The sequence below is a fragment of the Trichosurus vulpecula genome, chromosome 1 (genome assembly GCF_011100635.1).
Source record: "Trichosurus vulpecula isolate mTriVul1 chromosome 1, mTriVul1.pri, whole genome shotgun sequence".
Taxonomy (NCBI): domain Eukaryota; kingdom Metazoa; phylum Chordata; class Mammalia; order Diprotodontia; family Phalangeridae; genus Trichosurus; species Trichosurus vulpecula.
Window position 1 is genome coordinate 490,427,380 of NC_050573.1, and position 21,163 is coordinate 490,448,542.

The 21,163-nt window shown below is 38.7% G+C and overlaps 1 protein-coding gene across 6 annotated transcripts in view; it reads right to left on the reverse strand.

Moving 5' to 3' along the window:
• PAM (peptidylglycine alpha-amidating monooxygenase) overlaps positions 1-21,163 on the reverse strand; it is a 409,388-nt gene that overhangs the window by 104,285 nt on the left and 283,940 nt on the right. The gene's annotated exons all lie outside the window — the stretch shown is intronic.

The window sequence follows — 21,163 nt, forward strand, 5'->3', positions numbered from 1 at the left end:
TTTTTCTATATTGGTAGTTTAGATTTCTTCTTTTGAAAATTTTTCACATCCTTTGACCACCTAATCATTTAAGAATGGCTCTTAATTCCTTAGGTATTTAGCTATTAGAACTTATCATAGATATTTAAGATCAAAGAAAGGGGTTCTCTTTATCTATCATGATTTTTTATTATTATTCTTTAAGAAAGAGACTGATAAGAGTACATAAATTATTCTTTTGGTTACCCAGGTCTGCAACTTTGGAGTACTCTTTGATTCTTTCCTCTCCCTCATTCCACATGTTGTTGATTCTTCCTCCAAAATATTATTTCTCACATTCTGTACTCTTTTCTGTCTTTCCATAGCCACTACCCTAGGTTCTTATCATCTCCTGTTTAGAATACTGAAATAGCCCCCTAATTGGTTTCCCTGTTTTTAATCTCTTCCCTCCATAATGCACACAGCTTCCAAATTGATATCCCTAAGTCACAAACCTGAACTGTCAGATTAAAAAAAAAATCTTTTGATGGCTCCACAATACCTTTGGGATAAAATACAACATATTTAGGCTGGCATTTAAAGCTCTCTATCACATAGCTTCCATCTAGCTTTCCAGTCATTTCATTTGGCTCTCCTTCATATGCCTTTTTCGAACTCTTTCCTTCACATGACATTCTATCTCCTATCTCTATACTTTTGCATGATGGTCCTTAATATTTTGAATGAACTTATTCCATTTCCCCAGCTCATGGAATCCCTAACTTCTTACAAAGTCCTGCTCAGGGGCCACTTTCTACTTTTAACCATCCTCCCAATTATTAGCATTCTCTTCCCTCTTTTTGTATTGCTTTGTATATACTTCAAATTCACTTTCTATTTACATATTACATGTATGCTGATCCTTTTCTCAAAATATAAGCTACTTGAGGGAAGGGACTGTTTTATTTCTTTTCCTATCTCCAGGTTTAGTGTAGTGCTTCGTACATTGTAGGTACTTAACAGATGCCTACTGAACTGAATTCAAACTATGGGAGAATTATTTCATTCAATGATAAACTTTTTTTTTTTTTGGTGGCCAGCTAGCCCTACAATTTAGCAGTGTGAGGAGCTCCCAGTGTGGAAACTCATCTGCAGTAATTACAGTCTTAAAGAGTTGCTTGGGGAACTGAGAAGTCATGTGACTTGCCCACGGACTCTTCTAGGATCCAAGTCCAGCTCAACTTACTATATCACATTGCCTTACCAAAAGTTATTGACCTATCACAAAAAGAGTAACACTGAAGGAGGCATATATGAAGTAAAATGTGTATATACTGTTTCTATTAATTTGTCCAATACAATTGATTTCAGATTATCTATGACACAGGAGTAAAACCCATATTATCTAATAATTTATTACCACTTCATATGACAAGGAAAATTTTCATTATAAGAAATGAGGGTTTGTAAGGTAACATAAGATTTGTATCTTCTTGTCTAAAAATTGACTTGGGATGTATATAACAATCTTTAATGTGATAGTTTCCTTATAGAAAATGTGTCACGGATTCAACAGAAAGATTATTGAATTGAGAGGAAGTAACCTCTATTGACAACAAAAGCACCAAATAAGTTTTAATTCAAATGTGTAAGTAGGTAGGCTCAGTAGACCAAATCTACATCAGACTTCTGAAATTACGCTGACTTTTTAGGGGAAGTGGAAGTTGGGAAAGGATTTTCATGGGTAAGGCATGTGCAAAATGGAGATTGCTATGTGAATATTGCTTTTATTTGGAGGGGGGAGTGATGTGAACCTGCGATTTCACTCTTATAGGGAACTTTCTATGGAAACTGCTATTGACAAAGAATGGCTGTGGGACTGGGCAAGACATTTAATCTTTCAGTGTCCCCAGGCAAGTCTCTAGGACCCTAATTTGTGGAGAAAATGCTGAACCAGATTTATGGAAGAAGTTCCTGAGTAGGATCTCCCAATATTGATGAAATCATAGCTGGTTTAAAAAAATCATCTTAAAGTTTGCCAAAGACAAGCCATTTAGTCAAAGCTTTGGGGATGTTACACAATTTTCTTTTGAGGACATAAGATGACATACTTCAAATGCTAGTAGAAAGTCCTCCTGTTCAAGGCATAGCTACAAAGACCAGCTTTCCTGATGCACAGCAATAGGAATTTAGAGAACAAAGTCTTCTCAAATCAGAGAGTCTGAACTAAATCACATGGGAAGAGAGGAAATGAAGGGCTAAGAGCTTTAAACAGATGAAGGGAAGTCCCCCGCACACTGTGGAGATCACAGATCTCTTGAAGTATTAAAGAACCACTCACTTTAGGCTCTCATCTCTAATTAACGGGCCTGCCTCCCTCTCCCCCCACCCCCACATCTTAACAGTACAGATCCCAGAGGAACAATCCTTGTGTTTGTGTTGGCAGCAGGTGCTGAGGAGGGGATTTAGGTTCTCATTGGTTACTAATTTTCATCTTGAGTCCAATTGTTTTCTCTTTCCCCAGTCAAGATTCCAGAAACACTCATCTAAATTTAACTTGGAGGTTGATCTGTAATTCACCTTTGCAGCTAAGCAGAGGAAGCTGAGGTAAAATAGTCACCTTATTTAACCTGGTGAGTTCACAGAACTCACTGTAATGTAATGCGGCACTTGAGTCTTTGCAAATTTCCACTGTGATGCTACTAAGCTATTTCTGGTGTGGTCATTTATAACCCAATGTTTCAGTTGAATATTTCATTTCTCCTTTTATGCTGTAAAGTGCTAATGCTCATTCCCTGCCCCTCCCCAACCCAACATGTTTGAGAAACATAGCTCAAATACAACCTTGGATGGGTCACTTGACTTCTCTGAGACTCAATTTCTTCATGTGCAAAATGGGGATAATTATTTTATGTATTACCTACTTCACAAGATGCCCATGAGGGCAAAGGTCAGGAGGACATTTGGTCACTTCTCATTTGGACTATGGCAATAGCCTCCAAACAGGTCTCCTTGAATTTAATCTTTCCTCTTTCCATTTCATCCTCCACATGGCTGCCAAATTGATATTCCTAAAGCATGGATCGGACCGTGTTACTCTCTTGTTCAAGAAGCTTCAATGATTCCCTACTGTCTCTAGAATAGGAGTTCTTAACTTGTAGTTCAAAGATCTCCAAGGGGTCTGTGGATAGATTTCAGAGGTCTAAGAGAGGGAGAAATTACATCTCTATTTTCACTAACATTCCTTCAATTATTTAAAAACCTCATTCTGAGAAGCCAGAAATCTATAGGCTTTACCAGACTCCTAAAGGGGTTCATAAGCTGAAAAAAAGGTTAAGTCATCAATAAGCATTCATTAAGAACCTACTATATGCAAAGTTATGTACTAAGTTCTAGGGATACCAAGATAAAAATGAAATAGCTTCTGACAACCAGGAACTTGGATTCTCCTGGAGGGATACAACACATCACTACTAGGAATTAAGCACAGTGGACAGAGCATCAGTCCTAAAGTCAGGTAGAACTGAGTTCAAATCCTGCTTCAGGCATCTATGAGCTATGTGACCCTGGGCAAGTCACTTAAACCTGTTTGCCTCAGTTTCCTCATCTGTAAAATGAGCTGGAGAAGGAAATGTCAAAGCGCTCCAATATCTCTGCCAACAAAACCCTAAATGGGGTCACAAAAAGTCAGACATAATTGAAATGATTGAACAATAACAAGTTTACAATGTACTCTTAGGTTGAAGGGAGAACACTAACACCTTATATAGACCTGAGCTGAAACTTTGTGGAAGTTTGGAATTCCAAAATGGGGAGCTGCAGAAGAAGAGCATTCTGGGCATGGGGAACCTCTCATTTGGAAAATACTAAGAAGGCCAGTTTATTTGGAAAGCTGACTGCCTTTCTAGTAATGTTAAATAAACCTGGAAAGAACCAGGTTGTGAAAGGCCTTAAATGTCAAGTTGAGGAGTCTGCAATTTTATCTTTGGGACAATATGGAACTACTGAAGTTTCTTGAGAAGGGGGATGAGACTGTCAGACATTCCCTATATTTTAAGAATATTAATTTGGCATCTGTGTAGAAGATGTATTAGAGAAGGAAGAGAGAAGAGGGAGGGAAACTAGGAGGTTATTATAATAACCCAGATAAGGGGTAATGAGAACCTGAATTAGAGAGGTAGCTATGTGAGTGGAAGGAAGGAGACAGCTATGAAGTAGATGAGCTAAGGAAAAGTAAAAAGTTGAGAATAACTCTGATCTTGCAAGTCTGGGTAATTGGAAGGAAGATCACACTTTCAATAGAAATAGGTAAATAAGGAGAAGGGATGGGTTTAGGGTAAAAGATGATGAGCTCTGTTTTGGCTATGTTCAATTTGATACACCCTTGGGACCTGTAGGTAGAGATGTCGTACAGGCATATGCTACTATGGGATCTGAGTTCAGGACAGAGATAAGGACTGAATATGTATACTTGGAATTAAGCAAGACAATTACAGATCATCATAGACTTTTTCATCATAGTGATAATAAATGCACACATTGGAGCTAATGAGATGACCTAGAGAATATAGAAAGAGGAGCCTGGCAGAACAACAATGCATGGATAATGATCTAGCCAAGAACGGTGAGAGAGAGAGAGAGAGAGAGAGAGAGAGAGAGAGAGAGAGAGAGAGAGAGAGAGAGGGAGAGAGAGGAGAGAGAGATGGAGAGAGAGTAGAGAGAGATAGATAGAGAGAGAGAGAGTGAGAGAGAGAGAGAGAGAGGAGAGCAGGCAGATAGATAGGTAGGATATAAACCAGCAGATTTACGTGCCCTGAAAATCCAAGGTGGAGAAAGCATCCTGGAGGAGGGGCTCTTACATCAAGGTTGAGAAGGATGAGGACTAAGAAAAAATCAATGGATTTAGCAATTGAGAGGTCACTCATAACTGTAGAAAGATTAGTTTCAGTCAAATGGTGGGAGTTGAGATCATACTGCTAGGGTCTGAGAAGTGAGATGAGGAAGTGAAGTCAATGAGTTTAAACAGCATTTCTATGAGTTTGGCTGTTTAATGAGGGTGTGGGGGAGAAATATAGGACAATAACTTGAGTAAATGGCAAGGTTAAGGGAAGGTTTTTTTAAGGATAGGGGAGATTTTACTGTGCTTGTAAGCATCAGGGAAGGAGTCATTGGATAAAGGGAGATTAAATGTTAGTGGGAGATAATTAAAGAACAAGCTACTGGGGGCAAATGCCAATTATATTTTTATTCATAGTAAACATATCAGTTAAGAACATATTAATGCTGATGAAATGCTCATTCCTTAAAATATACCAAGTCATTCACATTCTCTAATATCCATCAATATTCTTCAAATAGTTTCTTTTTTAAAAATTTACTTTTAGTCTTCAACATTCACTTTTATAAGATTTTGAATTCAAATATTTTCACAGATGTAACATATAAATCATATTACAAAGGAAAAATATTACTCTTTTGGTTTAGTTATTATAAAGGTCATGGAATCTTTAGGGCCTTGGGTTTCTAGTTCTGTTCCAGAACGAGGGCTATGCCCATAGCTGCCCAAAGCAGTGGGTACAGCCAAAAAAAAAGTACTGAATTTGGCATCAGAGGAGCCAAGTTCAGCTTCCAACTCTGCCACTTAGCTTGTGTGACCTTGGGCTAATCACTATCTGTGCCTCTATTTTCTCATTTGTAAAACTGAACTAGATGGTCTTTAAGATCCCTTTCGACTCTAAATCTATGAACCAATGAAGCTGCTGCCAAACTTCTGAATTTTGGCATATATCTTTTCAATATTTTCTTTCATTTATTTATTCAATAAGCATTTGTTAAGTTCCTACCATGTGCAAAATAGCAAGCATGGTGCAAAGGGAGACAAATAATTATTAAGACATGAGATCCCTGTCAAAATAGAGTTTACAATCTAACAGGAATAAATATGAAATGCTACATTATAAGTGATGCAAAACAATACAATGAAGGTTTGGGAGAGGTAAAAAGTACTCTATTAAAGTATGTAAGAATATTGAACTGATAAGCACTTATTTTATTTTTTGGCTCAGCATTTGTCATTAATTTAGAGAACTGGCATGTTAAGCACAAAGTATATATAATGCCATGAGGCATATTATTTAATTTTTAAAGGACTGATTAATTCTAATGTCAGCACTGCAGGGACTGGTAAAAATCTGGGTAAGATAAATTACTCACATTTACTTTCCTAAAGGAATACAGAATATCTGCATTGAAAATAAAACAAATTGCCAACCACTCTTCCATAGGAAAGTTTGTTTGTTTTAAAATTTTTAACCTTATCTCAGAATTTACTCTATTAATTAATGATAACTAAGATGAATCCCTAATACAATGTATTGGAGTGGGATGTAATTTTGGTTATCAGCCTATCTCTTAAAAGTATCTCTTTTTAGGAAACTAAAAATACCTCAGATTTACATAGTGCTTTACAGTTTATGAGGTACTTTACTAACAATTCTGTGACGTCAGTAATGTCAATATTATTCCCATTTGGAACCTGATGCTATGAGAGATTATGTGATTGCCCAAATCTGGTAAGTGGTGCACACAGGACTTCAGAATGGTCTTTCAACTACATTGTAATTTCTGAACTCCAGAACAGGGCTTGGAAACTCTCTCATATCTTCTTCAGATATCCTTCTTAATATTGGCTTATATTCAGTATGAGGGGAGAATGACTCCCTGAAGATGCTAAAGATGTCTACTAATAATGTTATCTTCCTGCACTGCTTTAAAACATTCCACACTCTAAGGAACAACTGCTTAGTGCAACAAGAAGGCTACTAACTTGTGATAAGCTGCTGAACCCTTGTCTGCTTCGGACTGTGTCTCTTAGGTCTAAGCATCCTAACACTCTTGAGGCACAGATCTGTGGCCTGTGTCCATAGAAATTCAGTTTTGACAAGCATATCTTAGCCTGGAGAGGAGAAGACCTTTGAGACACACCAACAGTATTCAAATATTTCAAAGGCTGTCATTTGGAAGAAGGATTTGACTTGTTCTGTTTCACCACAGAGGGCAAAACTAGGGGCAACGGGATGAAGAAGTAAAGAGATAAAGAGCCTTGAGTTAAGGTAAAGATGGAAGGGGGTACCCTAGAGAATTACTGGGTTTTCTCTCATTGGAGGCCTTCAAAGCAAAAGGGTAGATACCTGGCAGGTAGATATGTTGAAGAGCAGAGGCGTTAAGTGCATGGCCTGCTGACCACATTCAGCCTGAACCAAATTAGAATGTAGTTCCCTGCCTGATTTTAATGGGTTGATATACTAATAAAAAAGAAACATATAAACGTGTGGTTTTCTAAGTCAATATGTGGCCTGCAGGGATCATTACGTATGATTTAGCGGCCCCCATTTCTATTTGAGTTTGACCCCACAAGCGTACAGGGGATTCTTTTTCAGGTAGGAATTTGCTAATGGCTATAGAGGTCCCTTCTAACTCAGAAATTCTGCAATTGTGCAATACAGGAGGCAATGTATTGTTTGCTGAAGAAAAACAGTACAGACTCTTCCCTCAAGGAGGAAATTTTAGCCTGTTAACTAACTTTGCTAAGGCTTACAATTAACTAATTACTAGCTTTTGCTGTTTACTCATTTGTGATTCTGCTGCAGCCTATGCTGGTTTCATCAGCTAGTTCACAAAAAGAAAAAAAAATTCTCACCCCAGATAATTCATAGAATGAGGAAGACTTGCTGAATTTCCTTCATTCTTTTTAGTGCAGCATGTTGGATTGAGAGTCAGGAAGACCTAAGTTTGAATCCTCCCTTAGTCACACTTCCTTATAATACTGAACAAGACATTTAACCTTCCATGCTTCAGTTTCCTCACCTATAAAATGGCGGTAATATTAACACCTATCTTTTAGGATTGCTATGAGCACCAAATCAGATGATATATGTAAAGCACTTTGCAAACCTCAAAGTGTTACATAAATGGCAGATATTATTATTCAATAAGCATTTATTAAATGCCTTTGATATGTAACACACCCTACATAGGGCTGTAAGGTGGAGTGGTGGGGAAGATATAATCATAAATATACCTTCAAGGAGCTTAAAATTTTGTATAGACTATAAGTTATACACACCAAGAAATAAAATTGGACTCAGAAAGTTTTGTTTAAAAGAGCTTCCAGATTAGATGAAGGCAAGATTATGTCTGTTATGAGCTGGGTATTAGAGAAAGGCTAAATAAACCTGCACTAATTCTTTTTTCAGCTAAGGTGGCCAGGGCCTAACTCTAGCCCTCTGTACACTCCGATACACTAGAACACGATATAGGGTTCCTTTCCTAAACCCTAATTATCTCTAGACTAGCAAGAGATTTCAATTGTAGGAATGCATAAGAAGGTTACATGGAACTAGGAACAATGGGTAGAATTTGCCAAAATGTAGGGTTGATGTAAGGCAAAACTTAGAAACGATTAGTTATCCCAATGTGGATTGGGCTGCTTTAGGGGGAGGAGGCTGCCCTTCATCAGAAGTGTTCAGGCAAAGGCTGAATGATACTTGCTGGAGATTTCTATCCAGGAAACCTTGGAACTAGATGGCATCTGGAGTCTCTTCCACCTTTTAGGATCAGGGAATCTGTGTGATTCTATGGGACTATTACCTTCCATGTATCTCTCTCTCTCTCTCTCTCTCTCTCTCTCTCTCTCTCTCTCTCTCTGTGTGTGTGTGTGTGTGTATATATATATATATATATATATATGTATACATATATACATATGAAATATATAAAATACTTCCCTAGTACCAAGTATTATTTCTGTTATTGAAGTATATTCCTGAGAGTCTTGGTTGTTTACCATTCCACTGAAACAATATAATCACCAATACATATTACAACATAAACTAAATAAAGTTTTCAGGATATTGCTTTACTCAATAACTGACTTAATTTGTCATTTTTTTTTCTATTTCACTCTAGGCACAGAACAGCACTCTACTTAACTCTCAGGAGTTTTACAAAAGGGTAGATTTTTCTAGCAATTTTAAGGTGTTATTTTAGAGTAGAGTGAATAGTTTCAAAATGACCAGAATCATTTTGGACTCATGAACAAGAAAGAGGTCTTTAGAGACCACTTAGTACACCTTTCCCAGCACCATGGCAAGTCATCAATTTTTGGATGGCAAAGCTATTTTACAGGGAAAAATTAAGTAGTAGAATTCAGGACATTTGCTGGCTGTCCATGGCACCACTATAAATTTTCAAGGAGCATCTAAACATCAAATTCCACTTTCCAATTGTCTCTAACAACATGTCATTTGAATACTTAGAGTGGGAGTAGAGTGAGAGGTATGAACCAGCCTCATTCTATTTGGTAGCAACCAGGACCCAGTAACAGGCAAGCAACTTTTATTTAAAAAGGGATATAACTAGTGGCTGCTTCAGGTAGCTTGTGGTTCCAAAATTCTAACCATCATTTAATCTTGGTGACTAACAAAGGCTCTACTCAGCTTGGTTCTTATGGAAAGAGACCTCCAAGAACACAGACCTCAGAGGATCAACAAGGAAAAACAACCTGTTTTGGGTTTCGCTTCAAAGAAGCAGATTTGAAAGTGATTCGGTAAATGGGGCCATCAAAGTAACTAGGAGTGGAACATAAATTCTCTAGAACCCAAAAGCATTCAGTAAAACACTGAGCTTCTTTTTAAGACTGTAGGGAAGTTACCTATCTAGTATATTTCCAAAAATTTATCTGAATGGGTGATATCCTGAAATTTCTTGGAGTTGATCTGTCACCCCTTGACTTGCTTATGAGCCACCATTTGATTTAGGGATCTGCCATTATGGTCTCATCCAATCCAGCCACATAAACATTACATCATCAATTTTGTAGTGGCCATCCATGCCTTCTGGATATGGGGACTATTTCAGATCTCTGTCCAAACTGTGGCAATATGAAAAGGAATTACAGTAATCCTGAGGAAGGATGGTAAAAGTATATAAAATGCCTTCCCAGATTAAAGCAAACTGCTCCTGACTTGCCTTTGCCTTGAGAAAAGAGAAAAGGGTATTCACAGTGTCAATCATTACGTATCACTTGCCCAGTGCCTGGGCTACCTAGTCCAGCATATTGACAGGGTCAGGAACAGCAGCAGTCAGCATAACAACTTTACTCAGCTCCTGATAATCTACTGTAAATTACCAGGTGTCATCTGCTTTCTTCATTGGCCGTACATTGTTATTATAAGATGAGTTCGTGTATCAAAATACTCCAGCCTGCATCTCCATCAATAGGGAAGAAATAATCACTTTCTCTGCCTTTAACGCATGATCCTAATAAAAAAATGCATTCACTTCTGCCTGTAATTGCCAAGTATACAAGGACAATTTATTCTCACTTTCCTTATACTGGCAATGCTGCTTTTTGAAGACTGTTCAAAAGAGCCAAGGGATTATTTTTTCTATACTTCTGCTTTCCCTGTAAACTACTCAAGCATCTATCATGCAAAACCTGCAGGGGGAGGGGAGGAGGGTAGGTGGGAGCTCCCTCCATTTCCCACTGAGAGATCTCCTCATATACCCCTACACATGCTGAAGCCACAAGATACCAGACAACAGAGTGCTATATCTATCAATCAAATCACCTGAGGCTTCCTTTCTTGCTCACTTTCTCTATTTCAATAATTAATTTGACCACAAAGTCATTAGAAGCAACACCTGTTGACCGTGCCAAATATTCTGGTCTAGGCCTCACTCCAGTCTCATGATTCAGGCTCGGGGTTAGGATGCAATAAGACACCTGGGGACCATGAAATGTAATAAAAATGACTTTACTAACAACAAGGAACAAAAAGGATATAATTCCTAAGGTTAAAAAGTATGCTAATTCAAATAAAACACTACTGTCTTCTGCCTCTGTGTTCACTATGGCAATTAGCCACAGTCAAGAAGACATCCTTAAAGGGTTTTAAGAATTCCACTAAAATTTCTCAAGCATCAACTCAATATAAGCTGAGCCTTTTATGTCGGGGGCGGGGGCGGGGGGGGGGGGGTGAGCTGGAAGGCAGAGATTGGGGGGTGCAAGGGAGCCAAACCAATTATTCAAATCCTAGTCCCCTGGCCTCCCTGCCTCCTTAAAGGGAAACTAGTCCAGCATAAACAAAACAGGTGGTACTCATAACACAATAGTTTCTACATTGTTAGGGAGGTCCCCAGACTAATAAGATCCCAGTTAAGAACAACAAAAACTATTTAAGGTTCCCTGCCAGGTGGTAGAAGCACAAATGAAAAATAGCTCCTGCCTTCATGGAACTTATATTCTGTAATCAAATTATTACAGTCACTCCTTTAAGCTTTTTATTTCTTGTGAAATAATACATTTGACATTAGAAATATAGACTGGATCTGTGATTTTTTTCTTCCCCCTCCCCCTTAGAAATGCATCTAGGTACCTTCTTTGCAAATTATAGTCTTGGAGAATTACTTAGAGCACAGGGAGTTTACTTGACTTGCCCTGCATTGCATATCCTATCTATGTCAGAGGCAGAACTTCAACCCAGGTCTTCCTAGCTTTGAAGGCAGTTTTCTAAGCACTGTGTCATATCATATTTATTGACTCATTTATCACGTAAATGCAAACGTATCAATGTAAAATGTGTTTTATCACAACCCTTTGCCAAATTCAACACATTTACCAAGCACTTGGACATCAAACTGGGCAAATCACAGTCCTCTTTGAAGACTATTGGTAGATTTATCTCAAAATTAATCATACTTTTTATCCTAAATTGGGTGTTGGTTTGCCAAACACCCAACAGATGCTTGTTAATCTCAAAATTGCTTTAAAGTGTTACTAAAAAGCCTTCTTCCACCTTATCAAATGCTTTTTTTTTCCTGTGTTAATGTTGTTTCTTTCCCCTGACAGCTAACAGCCATACTTATCCTAGAAATAATAATTTTATTTACATTTTCAAAAGCCTACTTTCTGTAACTTTGCTTAGATCAGCAGATATATGTTTTAACACATTCAGTTTCAGGTAGTTTTAGTCTATATTTTATAACCTTAATTTCATATGAAAAGGAAGCTTTTTGATTTTTTCACATCATTAGCAACAAACCCCCCTGACTTAACAATCGTTGCATCTTTATGTTAATCTATGAAAATTTTTTCTTGAAAGAAACTTTAAGGTGCCTTTAAAAATATACTTAGTTCAAGTAAACAAAGTTTCACAAGTTAGAATGCCCTTGCAACACCTTTATGAAAAAAATCCCAAGTACTATTTTCCTTATTTTGCAGGTAAAAAACAAAACAATGTGATTACATCTGAGTGACCACTATGGCATGATCTTGAAGAACTCTTACATCACGCTCCTCTCTTACAGGGGTTGCCTGTCCTACATCTCAGAAAAATTGTCTGCAATGAATTTATGCCCCTCCAGGAAGGGGTAGGTTTAGCAGTTTCTTGGATCAAAACTCCAAGAAGCCTTAACTGATAAGAATGGACTTCTTTTAGACATAGATTATTGGGTTGATGCTCTACAGTCCTACCTTATTCTGTCCTTAACACAGTCACCAGAGTCTTCAGGTCACTGTCCCCTCACAGAACTCCTTGTAACTTGGTGAAATGGTTTATGTTCCCCTCAACTGGCAGGCATCCTTTCCCTCAGGATAGTTTGAACAATTCCTTCTCAAAAAAAGGATGGGGGGAGGGATAAGGTAGAATTATTGGGAGGTGCCTTGGTTTGTAATGAGGTGAAACTATCTTTACATAACTATTGTGAATCTACATTTACCTGGAAGAAATGAGATCCCCTGGCTGACTTGGTGGCAAACCTGGGCCCCTAGATGAGGGTGAGAGAGAATCCTTTCCTGACCTCTACAGTCTCTCAACACAGGCTACTCAAGGGGCCAAATTTTGGTATAACCCTTATGATGGAGCTTCCAGGAACTGATAAGTGCTGTCTATTGGACTAGGGCACACTGGGAACATGGTACCCAGCTATGTAAGTCTGGGTAACCACCTGTCATGGAGGCAGGCTAAAGGTCGGAGAATAATGACCTCTTAGCTACCTTTTAACAGATGAACCTGACCTAGGTTGAAGATCAATGACTGTTGTGGCCCTGTTGTTCCTGATGCGGTTCTTATTGCCACTGCTTTTCACTGGGAGACCCACAGTAACTTGTAGAGGTTTGGCATCATCTACCACATGGACTAGATCACTGAAATTTGGGGTTTGGTCCTTCTGAAGCGGGAAGTCTTCAATGACCATACTGTCACTCGGTGTGTCATTTCATCGTATGTATTTTTCTTTGTTTTTTTTACATTAAGATGCTCCTCCAAGGCTATTTTAGACCCCTTGAATCCTTGAGGTTATAGTTATTCAGTAATGGCCCTAGGTCATTTAAGTGCTCAAATGGCTTAGAAGACCTTTAAGACCCAGCCATGAAAGGGTATGGTGTAGTAAGAGCAATATCTATTAAAGTATTTGCCATATAAGCTGAATTAGTTTTTCCCTAATGGCAGCTAGGTGGCACAGAGGATAGAGTGCTGGCCAGGAGTCAGGAAGACTCATTGTCCTGAGGTCAAATCTGGCATCAGACACTCACTAGCTGTATGACCTTGGACAAGTTACCTGTTTGCCTCAGTTTCTTTATCTGTAAAATGAGTTGGAAAAGGAAATGGCAAACCACTCCAGTATCTTTGCCAAGAAAACCACAAATGAGGTCAAGAAGAATCAGAAATAACCAAAAAAATGTTTTCCCTAAAAGGGAGGGTAGCTGTCCCTGAGAATGGACTGACCCAGGGGACTGGGGCCTGAACCATGCAAGTCAATGCACCCTTCTGCCCAGACTTGTTTCCATGTGGAGGAGGGTGGAGGAAAAGATAGGGAATGTATCTACTTGAACCAATGTTTTATCTTTTGCCTTCTGTTAAATGTTTTATAGTCTTCAAGTGTTTCATTTTATTTTAATCCACAGCCTGAACCTGGACCAACCTGGTCTGAATCAGACTCAGAATAACATCACATAATGAAACATATAGAAATCACATTTTTGTTCTTTTTTCTCCCCCTTAATCAAATGTGGATTATGTCTTTCTATCTAATATCCTCCATGAAGAACAAGCAGGTTTGGGATCCAACTATTCCACTATTGATTACTGATACGGATTCATCTTAATAAAAATGGCTTTTAATCTTAACTAACACTGTGACCCTCTAAACACTCTATATTCCAGCTAAATAGACTACTTGGTCTATTGAACATGGCCTATACTTTTTAGGCTTTCTTTGTGTCTAAAACATGTTACTTCTGCTCTAACCACTGAATTTCTACTCATCCTTTAAACTTTAACTCAAATGCCACCTCCTTCATGAAGTCTTCCTTTGTCCTTCCGATATCAATGAGGACCTTTTCCCCTCAGAGTTCACATACTGCTTTTTGAATCTCTCTAATGTACTTATCATGTAATTTTCTGAATTACGGTTGTCTGTTTTTACTCCTACTAGACAATAAAGTGAATACAGATAGGAGTGTCTTTCATCTATACTTTGTATTTTTCCCATGTATACAGGAGGTATTTGCATACAGGAGGTATTTAATGTTTGTTGGGCTAAATTTATTAGGTAGAGCATAGGGCTTTGGGAAGTATTTATTAAATCTCTTGACAGCCTTTAACATCACTAATAGGCCATGTATACATAAAAGGGGGTAATCTTTATTTAGATTATGGAGTTTTTAATAGCCTAGATAATGTTTTTTTAACTGTCTCTGCCAGATCCTAACATGTATCTCATGCCAAATTTGGGAATGAAAGAATGACAGCATATACTGTTCTTTATCCCTGGACCTTTGTTTCTTTCTTTCTTTGAAAGGGGAAAAGTTCATTTATGTCATGAACCCTTTTGGTGAAACCCATGGGTCTGTTCTGAGAATAATGTTTTTAAACAACTGAAGGAAACGCTAAATTTCAGTGAAAGATTGACGAAAATAAAAATATAATTTTTCCCATCCAAGTTAACAGACCCCTTGAATCTAGCTGGGTTGGGGGAGAGGGGGTCTATGATAAGAACTCCTGGTCTTTACCATAACTTTACTGTAAGAATCAAAGTGGACGAGAAGGGTCTTTTAACAGATAAAATTATAATTCCAAATGGTATAAAATTGGACTATGACCTAGCTAGCCCACTTCCTTTTTAAACTTCTATTTAAATAAATCCATAAATGTATTATATAAACTAGATGAATTTCCTCCAGTCATAGCTAATAGGAAAAGCAGAATTATTTTTTATGCCAATGACATTGTTTTATTAACTCAAACAAGAGGGAGACAGGGTTGCAGTCCTGAAAAACCTCTGGTTTTCCTGCCCTAGCCTTGCTCTGTTGAGCTGGCTGTCTATTCACCAGCTATATCCCCTCTTCCTACCTGGTACCTTTATTCTGTGTTGCCAGTCAGTCAATAAAAATGATGAAGTACCTACTATATGCCAGGCACTTTACTAAATGGTTGAGATATGAAGAAAGGCAAAAGACAGTCCCTGTTTTCAAGGAGCATACAGTTTGACAATGATGGAGACAGCATGCAAACAACCTTGTACAAACAAGCTGTATACAAGATAAATTGGAAATAATCAACAGAGGGAAGGTACTAGAATTAATTAACATTGGGAAAGGCTTCCTGTAGAAGGTACAATTTTAAGTGACACTTGAAGGATGTCGGGGAATTTAGGAGACAGAGAAGAGGAAGGATAGAGAGCTAGGCATGGGGGACAGCCAGTGAAAATATCCAGAATCTGGAGATGTGTTGTCTGAGGAAGAGTAAATAAGTTAGTGTTACTAGATTTCGAAGTATATAAGGATTTGCAGGGTGGAAGTGGTATAAGAAGAATAGAAAGGTGTGTGTGTTGGGGGTGGGGCAGGTTATAAAAGGCTTCGAATACTAAACGGAGAATTTTATATTTGATCCCGGAGCTGGTTATTAGTAATGGCATTAATGACAACTGGAGAGCTAGACATTCTCTTTCTCCACCCTGCCCCTAATTCTGGAAATTTTTTTAGAAATAGGGACTGGACCCACGATTTTATTAATATAGGTAACTGCTAGATGAAGAAACTCCCTCTGCCAATGTAGGTCAACACCATCTCTGTAACATATAATCCAAGGGTTGGGAACCTGAGGCCTTGATGCCACAGGTGGCCCTCTAGGTCCTCAAGTGCAGCCCTTTGAATACAAACTTCACAGAACAAATCCCCTTAATAAAAGGATTTGTTCTGTAAAACTTGGATTCAGTCAAAAGGCTTCAATTCACCCAAGGACAAGGTCACGTGTGCCCTAGAGCCAGCGGGTTCCCCACCTCTGATTAGTCTAAGAGAGTTTCTTATCTGATTGGAGCCAAACAATCAGAGCAGGATCCTTATTTTCTCTATAAAACACCTAAGTTGCTCTGGTTACTGAGCAGCCATGAGCCCTGGATGACAGCTGGTCTCTAGTCCTTCCCATACCTAAACACTCTCCTTATCTTCTTTCAAGTGTGGGGAGAAGCTGCTCTAATTTATATCTGACTTCTTGCAATGTTTCTCTCCTCCTACATCTGTTGCTTTTTGCCAACACGCATGCTCTACAGAACTTCTATTTGAGAAAAAAAATTAGCTTTACACAGGGGCACCCCTTAAGCCCACCTCTATTAAGAATACAAGACATGATGCAGAATTTTTATAACAGTAATGTTGACTCTCACACATTCAATTCAACAAGAACTGTCAGTGCCTACTCTATGCCAGGGACTGGGCAGAGGGCTGGGTATGCAAAAAAAAAAAAAAAGATTGAAATAGTTCCAGCTCTAAAGGAGTTTATATTCTACTGGGGAAAAATAAAAACATGCACACAGAAAAGTAAACACAAAATATGTAAAAAGTATATTATCATTATCTTCACCCCAAATCTCTTCCCTTTCCTTAACTTCTCCCTTCTATTCACCGGGGTTTGCAATTCTGGAGTCCTCCTAGACTTTTCTCTCTCTCTCTCTTACCTCATATCCATTCAGTTGCCAACTCATGAGATTCAACTTCACTGATTCCTTTCTTGAACACTCCCTTTCTTTGGTTTGGTATGAGTAGGAAACTGTTTCAGGACCTTATAACCTCTAGTCTAGATTATTTAAAAAATCCAATTAGACTCCCTCCTTCCAGTCTCTCCCTACTCTGGAGTGTGAACCCAGGTTTTCCCCTGAGGTCAGCTCTCCATCCACCACACTTTGTCTGCCCTCAAATTTCAGTTCCCCTGTGAACTACAGAAGACCTATCCTCATCCCCTTAGCAGTTAGTACCCTTCAATCTGGGAAATTACTTTATATTTACTTTTTTATATCTGTTTTGTACTTAATTTTCTGTGGACATTGCTTTTCCCCTTAGCTTCCCCTCTGCCCACTCTCCCAGTTGAGAATCTTGCCTCATATTTCGCTGAAAAAAAAAACTGAGTCCATTTGCCAAAAGATTTGTCTTCTCCCCTCCTCCTCAATTCATATCTTCCTTATACCTTCTACCACTATCTCCTCCTTCACCCATTGCATATGAAGAGGTGGCCTTTTTCCTGGTCAAGGCAAATCCCTGTTACATGCACAATTCCATCCTGACTATGGCAACAGATTGCCCACTCTAGCATCCCCGTTCTCTCACTTATCCCCAGTCTCTTTTTTTTCTCCTAGATGCCTACAAGAGGCCCATATCTCTCCCATTCTCAAAAAGCCCTCAAAAATTCCTCCCTGACCATTATCCCATACTTCTCCTCCTTTTTATGACTAAATTCCTTGAAAGGGGCCTCTACGACGGGTTCCTTCACTTCCTTTCCTCTCATTTTTTTTAAACTCTCTACAATCTGGCTCTGGACCTCATCATTCAACCAAAACCACTCTCTCCAAAATTACCAACTTAATTGCCAAAACAAATGACCTTTTCTCAGTCCTGATCCTTCTCAATCTCTTTGCAGCCTCTGACACTGCTGACCACCCTTCTGTCCTTTTCTTCCCTTTAAGCTTTTATGAGGTTACTCTCTGTTTTCTTACCTATCTGACTCCTCCTTCTTAGTCCCTTTTGCTGGATCTTCCTCTAGGTCATGGCTGCTCATTACTGGTATTCTACAGGGCTCTGTTCTGGGCCCTCTTCTCTTCTACCTCTAACATATTTCATTTGGTAATCTCATCCACTCCCATGGATCCATCTCTATGCTGATGATTTCTCAAATCTATTTATTCTGTCCTCATCTTTCTGATGACCTCCAGTCTCACATCTAACTGCCTGGTGGACATCTCTAACTGTCCACTAAGATTTCCAGGAGACATCTTAAACTTAACATATCCCAGACTGAATTCATTATCTCCCCCCTTCCCAAACCCTCTCCTCTTCTTGTAATGTTGAGGGCATTACCATCCTTCCAGTCACCCAAGCGTCATTTTTGACTCCTCACTCTTTCTCATCCTCCATTGCCTGTCAATTTTACCTTCATAACATCTCTTTTATATGCCCCTTCTCTCCTCTGACACTGCCACCCTTCTGTTGAGGCTCTTATCACCTCGACTACTGAAACAGTCTGCTGGATGGTCTTGCTGATGCATCTTTCCTCACTCCAGTCCACCCTCCACTCAGCTAAATAAAGCACAGGTCAGACCATATAACCTAACCCCCTCCATTCAATAAACTCCCTATCACTTCCAGGATCAGGTATAAGGTTTTCTGTTTGACATTCAAAGACCTTTATAACTTGGCCTCTCCCCACAACCTTCCCAGTCTTCTTAGATCTCCCACCTCCTGCATACTCCTGGATCCAGCCACACTGGCCTCCTGGCTGTTCCATCTCCTGCCTCTAGGCACTTTCACTGGCTGTCCCCCATGCCTGGAAGTGCTCTCCCTCTTCATCTGTGCCCCCTGGCTGCCCTGGCATCCTTTATGTCCCAGTTAAAATCCTACTTGCTACAGGAAGACTTTCCCAATCTTCTTTAATTTTAGTGCCTCCTTTGTTGATTATCTCTAATTTATCCTGTATGCAGTTTGTTTGTACAGTTATTTGTGTGTCATCTCCCTCATTAGACAATAAGCTCCTTGAGAGCAGGGTAGCTCATTAATTTTTCTTTATATTGCTAGTGCCCACACACAGTAAATTCTTTTAAAAAATTTAATGGAATTTTATTTTTTCCAACTACATGTACAGACACTTTTCAACATGCATTTTTTGAAAGATTTTTGGTTCCAAATGTTTCTCCTTCCTTCCCTTCCCTCCCCCATCCCCAAAACGGCAAGCAATTTGATATAGGTTAGACATGTGCAATCATGTAAAGTATATTTCCATATTACTCATGTACACAGTAGGTTCTTAATAAATGTTTACTGACTAACTAGAATGTAAAGTCCTGGAGAGCAAGATCTTTCTTTTTTTTCTTTTATCTTGGTATCCTAGTACCTACCTAATACAACATCTGGCATATCTGGCTTGTTGGAGAACGTTGTTTGTCCTTCATTCTTGAATGATGCCATGGTGATGCCATGACATGCAAGTGAATTGGATTTAAGTGAGGGAGGGCTGTGCAAAGTCACCGGCCTCACTTTCTCCTCCAGAGCCATATGGGTCCAGTGGCAAGATATAGATCAGGACAACTAGAGATGGCCCGGGATACAGTGTGAGACCTTGGCCTTTTTAAGCTAAGGTCTTTAACAAGTCTCAGTCTGACTTAGGCAATACCCACTCAGTGATTAAGGCTTAATAAAAAATGAGGCATAGAATGGTCTCTTTACCTTGTCAAAAGTTAAAAAAAAATAAAATTAAAGAAGAGACAGTAGTTTCAGCAAGGGAGAGACTTTAAAACTGAGAGGATCAGGCACTGCCTCATGGCGGTGGGTGGCATGTGAGCTGAGCCTTGACAGGAGCAAAGACTTTTAAAAGTCATTCTTAAATGATGCAGAACCTTTTGGCATAGCGCAAAGTCAAGGAGATAGAAAATGGAATGCTACATAGGTGAACAGCTAATGGGCCAGTGTGATTGGAATGGTCTGGCACCTAAAGCATAGGGATCGTTTCTTAATTAACAATATAGAAAAGCAGTTCTTTAAGTACTTGCCAGAGAAGCCAATAATGAATTGATAGAGATTCAGCACTTGCCAAAATGTTGCATGAGATTCTGCTAGTTGATACACAGGAATGGGCAAGTTAACAACCTATTCTTTCTATAAGTTTAAGGTTCAACAAATTCTAGGTGCCAGATCAGCATCAGATCTAGAAATTCCACTGTGGTGCTCATTATTTTTGGAAGTATCTTACCTGAATTTACAGAAATGTACTTTTCTCTTATTCATGCACAATAATATCTGATTATCATTAAAACTTGAAAAAAAGAAGCCCATTGCACTAGCCAATTTCCCTCATTATAGGTAGCAACGCAGACCTCCTTAAAATTTTCAGCCGCCATCGTATCTGTTCCAGCTTAGATTTTGGCTCTGTTACTTACTAGGATTGAAGGGACAGGTCAAGAGGAGGAGACCAAGAAACAGTTGGTAGATGTGCCAGGGCTTCCTCCTATTTCATCCTTTCCAAAGGCTCTTTTGAGGTAGCATATGGTAGTGCATAGAATGCCAGACTTGGACCTGGATTATTCAAACCCCATCTCAGACACTTACAAGCTGTGTAACACTTGGCAAGTCATTTACCCTCTTTGGGCCTTGATTTCCTCATCAGTAAAATGCTAAAGTTGAACTTAATGACCTCTAAGATCCCTTTCAGCTTTAAGACCATGATCCTAATATGGATCTGATATCAAAGTTGGGAACCAAAACATGACCATTAACTGTTATCCCTACATCTTTCTTTTCTTTTCTCTATAAAGTAAAAAAGTTAATTAGATTTTTTAAGTTCTCAAACTGGCTCCCAGATCTATAATTTGCAAAGCCATGTTATAAGGTATATTGTTATATTAACAAAAAACTAAGTACCCAGATCCTATTTTCTTAGCTTCTCAAAGGAAATATCTCTCCATGTGAAAAAAATAAACATTATACCCTCAGCTTTTAATGAGATAAAAGTATTGTCCACCTGCAAAATGTTTCTTAATCTACATCATGATAGCAGTTAAAGGTGTTCTTCATGATGCTATCCAATGTTCCCAGGATAAAACTACATAATATATTCCTCCCCTTCAATGACAGGAAAATTTTCTTCTCTCTAGACATAATGAT